The sequence below is a fragment of the Watersipora subatra genome, chromosome 5 (assembly GCF_963576615.1).
Source record: "Watersipora subatra chromosome 5, tzWatSuba1.1, whole genome shotgun sequence".
NCBI lineage: Eukaryota > Metazoa > Bryozoa > Gymnolaemata > Cheilostomatida > Watersiporidae > Watersipora > Watersipora subatra.
The window spans coordinates 9,046,235-9,055,782 of NC_088712.1; the positions used below are offsets into that span (position 1 = coordinate 9,046,235).

At 34.9% G+C, this 9,548-nt stretch overlaps 1 long non-coding RNA gene across 2 annotated transcripts; it reads right to left on the minus strand.

Moving 5' to 3' along the window:
• Positions 1–820: 820 nt before the first annotated feature.
• LOC137396711 (uncharacterized) lies at positions 821–3,558 on the minus strand. 2 transcript variants are annotated; one of them, XR_010978594.1, is made up of 4 exons: positions 3,319–3,558; positions 2,708–2,866; positions 1,823–1,917; positions 821–1,720 (listed from the first exon to the last, which is right to left on the minus strand). It is a non-coding gene; the product is annotated as an uncharacterized lncRNA (long non-coding RNA). The 2 variants fall into 2 exon arrangements; XR_010978593.1 differs by lacking the exon at positions 1,823–1,917.
• Positions 3,559–9,548: the final 5,990 nt, after the last annotated feature.

Genomic DNA, 9,548 nt, shown 5'->3' on the forward strand with positions numbered 1-9,548 from the left:
TTGCATACTTGGCCATATAGTGGCTATATAGTGGCCATCGAGAACCGGCTCGTATCTCAAAGGTTACTCGTATCTCAAGGAAGGAACTTGCTAAAAAGTCAGCTCGTATCTCGCATTTTGAAGTACTCATATATAGAGGTATGTCTGTAACTAATATAGTAGAGTATAGACATTGTATACACATATAGTGATGTGTATACAGTGTCACAAATATATACTTTAAATACAAGTGACTAAATCCAAGTGACAAAAACAATTTTTGTCTTCGGCATCAAAAAGAAAAACCTTGATAAATGAAAACTGGTTCAGCAGGATTCTTCTGAATTCAAAAACTAGTCAAACTTGTACATGCAAAAAGGTCTTGTTTATCTGTTACTTCATATGCAGACACGAATTACTATGAGGTGTCACACACCCATTACCCTACTACAGCCCTATGAAGACATGTCTACTCATTGAACTTAAAACCCCTGGAATGGCAATCACGTGACTTTTACGTTGATAATAATACGTAAACGTATGCGCCATATTGGAGAGCTAATCGAATGCTAGTTCCGTTTGTAAACAAACGGTGAAAAATGACAGAAATGTACATATTGAATAGTTATTTTCCAGCTGGGTGTTAATGAAAGCTACTCCTACACAACGTTTAGAGTGCCCTGATAGAAGAAAACCTATTTATAACATATGGAGTGGGATATATCAAATGATAAGTAGATGTATAATAAATTTTCGTCGACCATGTTACTCATACAAACTGTTGAATTACAAATGCATAAACCCAGCAAATGATATATTCAGGCAAATAACAACTGTTCCATTATATTAAAATTTATATTACATATGCATAAATGCATATGGAAAAACTTAGCACATGAAGTATTTCGATAAAAACAACACATAGGTATGCTGCCAAAACAGAAACTGTTTTCAAGATTTAAGTGATAATAGCTTATGAATGTATGATATGTATAATACAGTATTTGTAAAAGATGGAATGAACTACTGCAACAACTAAACGGAAATTAAAAACCGTTGTAATAGAGAATAATCAAAATAATGCAAACAAGGAAATGCAGGAATTAGTGTAATCAGATGATTAAACTTATACATACACGTTACAGAAACTGTGTAAAAGGAGATTTGTATACCACTGAATATTGAGCCAAGGTGCATCAGTTTCTTAGAACTAAATTAGATTAGGAATAATAGCACAACAACAGCTGCAGATGAATATTACAGTGATTATATTGTTACTGGCCTTTAAAAAGTACTACTTTAGTATTGTATGCCACAAAGATGCACCTTGCAGTTTGAGTGTAGGATTTTAGCATAATGATGCTGTCGGAGATCATAAAACGACTGAATTAAGTTTTTCATCAATGACACAGTGGTTGGATATGCCATCTGCCGTATCCGTGAGGTGTTTCCCAAAGCATAACACATCACTAGACCTTACACTACTGATAAAATACACCACACAATGGAGTGGATCTGGCTTTGTATGAATACGAAAGTATTGATCTGCAACTAGCAGGATCTTGATGACATCGTCTGATGGACACACCAATCCTCCATTGTTTTGTAGCTTGAGTAGAGTATAGAGATGTCGGTACTGGATATTTGACTTAGTGGTAACCAGCAACTGACGGCCAATGTCACGACAGCACTTTAGTTAGCTTTTGCACAATGTAGCCAGCTATATAGACTATACTGTTACCTATAACAGAAATTTGACATCTGAAATCATTGAGTTCGACAAACTGATCAACTTCTGGAGTAGCCTGTATGATGAGAATCTCGTCTTGAGCAGTAACATTACCTGTCTTACTAGCATCTGATTCTGCACCACATTTGATGATAAGTTTGCGAAGGTAGCCTTAAACTGAGTAACAGTAGGATTATTATTCCAACCCCCTAAACAAAAGCATCAATTATAACAATTACATAAAATCAACAAAAATGAATGTCTTATTCACATAAACATAGTACCCTTAATAAACAACCATACAAGTAATAAAATAAATGAAAATAAAACAGCTCAAAATGCTACCATATCGCTATATAAAATGAAAATGTAGCAATTTTCACTGGAAGTCATTCACACCCATCTTAGGCATAAAGCTTAATGGTTGACTTGCAACAAAATTCACATTACCGTTATTTGATATGAAAAGATTCACCACGTCTTACCCTGTTGTGTTGTAGGCAGGGTTGTTAAAAATTGATAATATTTTTTAAATCAAAAAATCGATTTCTATTGTTTTATTTGATTTTTTTTTATTTAAATCGATTTTTTTTGTTCCAAAAAGATGTTTTATGTTCTAAATTGCAAGTTATTGCTATCAATTTGGAATTTATGATTTGCAGGAGTATTATGTAGTTTTATTACAACAACTAGGAAATGAAAAAAACATTTACACAGTTAACATTTGATAAAAAGGACAGCATAATTTATGCGTTGGACATTAAATCCCAGAAACGAAGATGAAGAATCACAGAGAACAGATCACACAACTGCTAAGCTGCAGACATATTCATAGGCACTTGCTGTGGCAGCTGTCACTGTTTTGGGTGCTGTTTGAGGTTTCTAAAATTTTTTTAGATAATAGCTACTTTAAGTTGAGCAACCTTGCAGCACTGTGCTTGACAATATGGTTTTAAATTTAATCATTGAAAAGTATCATTCAACATTGAAAAATATTACCTTTAAATGGCTTCAGTCGAACGTTTTAACCTGCTGTTAAAACATGGATCATTGAAATGTTCGTTGCAGATAAGTGCTCAAGGATCAGGCTTATTCACTCTTCTGCGGTTGCGATACCATTGTAAATAACGAGAGTTCTCGGTTGCTTTGTTTGGAAATCTAAAAATTAAAATGAAACTGTAGTAGTTAGTTAGCAACAGTAGTAATAACAATAGTATTATTACTCTTATCTCCTTACTGCTAGCTAGATCCAGGTACAACAATAAATAATATTATAAGCACGACAAACACTTCCTTCAAATATAAATATTTAGAAATAACCTAATGGGTTGTAGTTCCAAAATATTATTATAAAAAAAATTCAAAATTCAAATAATAAAAAACCTTCGTTTTGAAGGGCGAATATTTCACTCACTAGCTTATAAATTTATCTAATCACCGACAAAATACAGTCAAACTCGTACACTCAGTAGTGACACTGATCAACTCTCACTCACCCAGTGACTAGTGTAGTAGAACTAACTAGTGGCAGTACTAACTAGTAGTAGCACAACTATTAGTAGTCGTAGACTTGAGCAATAGTAACAGAACTAGTAGTAGAAGTGACTCACTTGTGAAATGTCATGCCTTTTCCTTTAAAAGTCCATTCTTGCGGTTTTTGCAGTTCATGGAATAGCAATAGTACTGTGCACCTACACCCTTATCTCTCGTACATAAATTATTAGTAGCAATCTCAGTAGTCTGTTCCTTTGATTGAGCGGTGTATGCGTGACCTTCCATAGCTGTTAAATCTGAAATTAGATTTCTTTCTCACATTGAACACAATGAAATTGACTTGAACATTAACTGATAATGGCGTCGACCGGATTTCCGTACTCGCGAATGACCTCTTGCCATTCCAGGGGTTTTAAGTTCAATGTGTCTACTGGTCTGCACAACATAGCCTTCCGCACTGACTCAACCAGGTGTCCTACACTATACCTGTACAGAGACTAAGTAAATTACTCATCCTATGCTATTTATAGAAGGCTGGCACAGGATGTTTGGACTAGTGCCAAATTCAATAGCCTTATTTAGATGAAAAGGCAACTACTACTAGTGAGATGGGGGAATGTAAAGTCTGGTTCCCATATTGATTGCGAGACTCCGGCGGTAACATTCGCAGCAAAACGCTTGCGACGCTAGGCTCGCCGTGCCGTTCCTATAATGGTGACCTTTACCCGTACAGTGCCTTTCGGGAAGGTTTTGCCTACGGTCTTTTGCGAAATTTGAGCAGGGCAAAACAATTGCGAAACCACCAGCAGCTACCGGCGGTCCTCGGCGCGTAGGTTTCCATTTCACCGCTAATAGCCTGCGGTGCTGACACCGGTGCTTTGCGACGTATATGGGAACCAGGCTTTATGTCTCAAGCTGCTAATATATCCATCAGATCTTGACACACCTCCAGTCCATGCCAAGACGATCCATAAAAGTAACAGTAGAGATTAAGGTGAATACAACCAGATGTGGTGCAGAGGTGAGATATTCCTATCACTGTACTTCATGTACCTACAAGCAATGAAACATAGGAAATCACTACACTGTCTTATCAATGAGCAATACAACGGAATAATTCACAAACCGACATTATTAAGATTTTACAAATACATGTATGCAAGGAATTCAACAACAAACAGAACCGGCTATGCAATTGAGTCTGACTCAACAAAACCTGCAGTTCATGGTTTTGTGACTATTGTGTTTCTATGGAAACAGCAGAGGCCATCCCAAATTAACAACTACAAGTTCTACAGGTAAAATGTTATGTATAACAAACAGCAAAGAGCATTGGCTGCAGAATAATATTTTATACATTTATCTTAACAAGCCTTCCTGTTAAAACTTACACTCACCAGCAGAATACTAGACAAGCTAAATTCATCAAATTTAAAAGTGTTAAATAAATGTTCTAACAGTTTAAAAGGATAGAGCTAGCTAGATAGTATTCTATTAACATCTTGCATATCACAAAGAGAAGTCTTGTGAGTTGAGTATCACAGGAAAATGGATAGAATTCGCTGACTTTGAATTCACTGCAGCTGACTCTAGTGATAAACACTTGTGTGTATGTATTTAGAGTGCTTAATATTTACTCCCGCTGCTTTGTCATGACTGGCTAGGAGAGTCCAAGTTAATATTTAAAATTAACACCGAAAGGAACAAAAAAGTACTTTGAATTTTAACCCTTTGAACCCTAACGGCCAGCATTCCGTAGAGTATGTCAGAAACCTAACAACTGGAATAACGACATTCACACGATACTGTTTACATATGCTGTATATAAGTGACAGCGTAAACCAATCAAATTAATTGTTGAACAGGCATTAGATCAGAAGTAAATATTTTTATGAGTTTTTAAAATCATACGGATTTTTAGTTTTAGTCCGAATACTGGTGAAACACTGTTTTTTTGCTGTTTGATGACATTTGCTGTGGGTTGACCGACTTCCTTGCTTGTGTTTCACCCAATATCATTGTGTTATGAGCACATTCAGATATATTTAATACAAATTTAAAAACCTCAGATCGTTGAACAAATTGCCCAGGGTTACGGACAAACTGACAAGAACAGCCAGGGTTCAAAAGGTTAAGCTGCTAAAAAAACAATTTAATTCCTATAAAATCCATCTTATTACCTATAAAATCTACCATTCATCATCTTGAACCAGGAGTGTGTTTGATGAGCAATGGTAATAATAACAGTATGTAACTCAACTAATACTACTATTACTGCTCAGAGCTACAAATGAAGAAGTTGTGTGCTCATGACTTCCATGTAATATAAACAACTATAATAAAGGTATGATCTTTGGTTAACAAAGCCAGCATTTAAAAAGTCCATAATTGAATGTTTCTAATGTAAAACCTCTTCTTATAGCCAATAAGTACCTCATCCTAAGTATGACAGCCTATACCTTTAATGTAATTAAATGGAACTTTGTTGTAGAAACTAATTCTGACAAAATTTAAAACTTTTATAGTTATAAAATTATGAGTAAAACAGTTTGAACAATTTTAGTGATATAGTAGACAGGCAAACAAACTCTTTGAAAAATTAACTATGTTTTTTTTGTTCTTCAAATACTAAAAAGTGATATTATTGTTTTTGTTTGGAATTTCCAACCATGTTATATCAAATCTTATATTTGCTATACGATGTGCTTCCATTGTGCGAATGATACGGATTTGAAATTGTGTGCACGTTGAGCAACCATGCAATAAGTGTTCAATGGAAATCGCATGTAGAAGATTTACACAGGTAATTTGTTAAAACCAATGAGGAATTCTATAAGAGGTCATAGCAGCACACTTCTGTCACACTTGGCAGCACACTTTTGGAATAGGAACAACTCATGTATGAAAACTGTTTAAAATGGAATGGCTTGCCTTGCATTTTCTCGCACACCATTTTCATGTGTTGTTTCCATATTTTGTAACATGAAACAATAGAAATAAATTTGAGTAACAAAATTTGCTTAACTGGTTGGTTTTGACCATTTCATCCTTGTGAGTGATACAAACTCACAGATCAACTGAGTCATGGAAATTTAGGGATATAAATGGACATCCACAAGTTTTCTATTTACAATGTATGCTGTGATTAATAGAAGGTTCTGTTACCAGCTGAGACATTGTGTATGACATGACGTCTTCTCAAGCCAGCAAAGGCTACTACAACAGTATCTATTCCTATTGGCTGCTGGCCAACTATGTCAATTGGCATGCAGACAAGAGACTCCTTGGCTTCTTTAGAGAGCGGTTTACTGTTTGAGTAGAATAAAAAATGGCACAATGAGTAGCGATCAAATATTAATGCTAAACATCATCATTTAATTTTAAAAAAAAAACGTTTACAAATTTAACAAACCTTAGCAGTAAATATCTAAGAACAGGAATAAAAAAAGTCTGAGATAGATAAATCACTTCTTTCCACTGATCCTTTTCTGTGATCAATATCTTCAACCCCCGCAGACGAACTGCGAGTGACTAAACCCGCAGTTCAGTTGGCATGACTAGTGAACACCTAGTTACTAATTTTATATATAATTATTTATTGTTTTGTTATTATTATATGTTATTTAACAACTTTATATAGCACGATCAGCGAGCCTGGAATTGTCTAAGATCTTTTTAATTCTCAATAAAATCCAGCAGTCTTATGGATTTACCACACAAATTTCTGTACAGTGAACCATTGCCATATGAATTTAATTCCTTTCAGTGCTGATATTGCAAGGCGAAAATGTCGTATAGCAGGTTATAGAAAGATAGTGATTATCTAAAGCTAACATCCCCCTTGTGAGAATCATCAGCATTTTAAATACATACTCTACATATTAAAAATTAGTAACAAAATAATATGTTAACTTTAGCAACTAGGGTTATCAACGGTAAGTTTAGCGTATTTAGTGATTATGAACTGCAATAAAATTTAGCGTTACAATGTAAAACGTACCGTAGAGAGTTTTTACCTTCGAGCCAAACGTATAACATAAACATTGAATTTAAATCTAATGCATTTAGCTTTTAAATAAAGATGCTAGATGTGGATATCAAAGATGCGGATATCGAAGATGCCGATATTGAAAATGGGCTAAGGATTGCGAGGCTAGCGCTAGCCTCCTATTCAAAAATATATTCAAAATGTGAGGAAACCGATTGCATCCATGGAAAAGTTCAAGTATATATAAATGTCAATATTAGTCTTGATAAGTCTATGTTACAAATGTCTATATTACCCTAGGACACTTATATTTCGCTAGTATTTAGTTTCGTGAGTAGCTCGCAGACTAAAATTTCGGAGCAACTTAATTTCGCAGCTCTGATGAGTGCGAAAATATAGTGATGTGAAAATAAATGCAGTGGAACAAACATAATTAGATTCCTCAGGTTCAGTTCAACGATAAAAAAAATTTCAAATTGCGACTAGGTTGTAATTGTGAACCGCAGGTAGAATGGTGTTGGCAAGGTCAATAATGCAATTTGATCGCTTGCTGCCATTTGTTTCTTGGACTATCAACAGGCCCGTTTTCACTGGGGCAGCTAGCTGGCCGGCTGAGCCGCCCCAACTTTTTGGGAATTTTTTACGGTAAGTGCAGTCCAACTCGGATAACTTGCCCTCGGATAAAATGTAACATTTTATCTCAAACACAAGGTCAACTCAAACGGATTTGTTTGGTCAATTCCAACGCAATGATAAATTCCATCAAATAACTCGACCTCAACATCATTTATTCGAAAAGTTATTTGCCCAACGGCCATGGACGCGGTTTTTATCGCTGTGGAATATCACTTCATTCCAAGCCATAGAGACAAACCTCAACTTCTAGTAGTTCTTAGGCATCATTATTATCATCATCAGAGGCAAAATATTTTTGTTAATGACTTTTATAAAAGTTTGCAGAAGATTAAGTTTTATCAAACACCCGCTTGGCCATGTCCCATCGAAAACGTAAAAGCCTCCGAATGAACTTAAAATAAAATCCGCAAAATTGATCTTTGTTAAAACGCTCAAAAGAAAAAGATGTATTTTTCTGAGCATTTTAACTGTGGTCATGTTTTGCCTATTTTAATTTAAAAACGTCTCGTCAGTCACATCACTTAAAACAAAACAAATCTAAAAAAATTACAAGTTATTGAAGAGGTGTCAGTGGTGAATCCAAACCTTTCCAGAGCCATGCTGCTTGTGGAGTACTGCGAGTGTCAGTGCATGTGTCTTATTTTCTTTCAACACAGAGCTCACCGCATTGATTGATGTCCCCAGCAAACGATAATCTACTAATTTGTGTGCATTGACATCAAATTCCTATCATTATAAATCATTCTTAATGGGAAAATAATCATAATTAATTGCAAAATAATAACGTAATAAATTTTGATAGTCAAATTATTTTGTTGGTTTATATTTTAACGATGCTATAGTGGTCATTAAAAACGTTAAAATAAATGTCGTTATAAAATTCCATTCTACAGTATCAATGAACAAAGCTATTTAGTTTCGCTTTGTCGCTCGTTTGTTATGATAGTTTAGTTTCGCACATGAAACTTTCGCGAGAGGATGACACCGCGAAAACGCGAAAATTAGATGCCGCGAATACATAAGTGTCCTAGGGTAGTCTAATATATATAATCTTGTCAAGATTAGTATCATTCTGTAGTTTTCTGCTGATCATTTTTTGATCGGTCAATTAATACCAAACTAACGATTTTTGAGTTACGATCAAAATATTGAGCTCAAAACGTAACAACTATTTATTTGAAACGAGTTCACTCACAGGAAGGGAAATACTTAAAATAAACTTACATGGCAAAGGTCAAGCGTATGAGAGATAATACCAGGTGCCATGACGCGAATGATGATGAATTGGAGTTGTGCACACATTGAGAGACCTTCAAGTTTTTCAATGTCCGTTATTAAAAAGTATTTTAATGGACATTTGCATGATGTGGAGTAAAAGGGGCTTTGTTGTGCTGATTAGATTGTGCTAATTATTGACCTACAGGTCAATAATTAGCACAAACTTGTCAGGCTTAGCAGCATTCTGAACAAGAGCATATTCAGAACTACTCTAATCAAAATAAAACAACTGAAGTGTGAGAACGTTTAGAATGTAATATCCTGCTCGGTATTATTTTGCGCATCATTTGTAAGTGCCATTTCCATCATTTGCAAACATAAAACATTTAATAAAAATTTGTATACATGTAAATCAGTTGAATTGCGATTTTTGCCAGTTTTACCTTGCAGATTGAGGAGAACATGGCCATCATGAAAGCATATTGAATGAACTCACATTAAGAC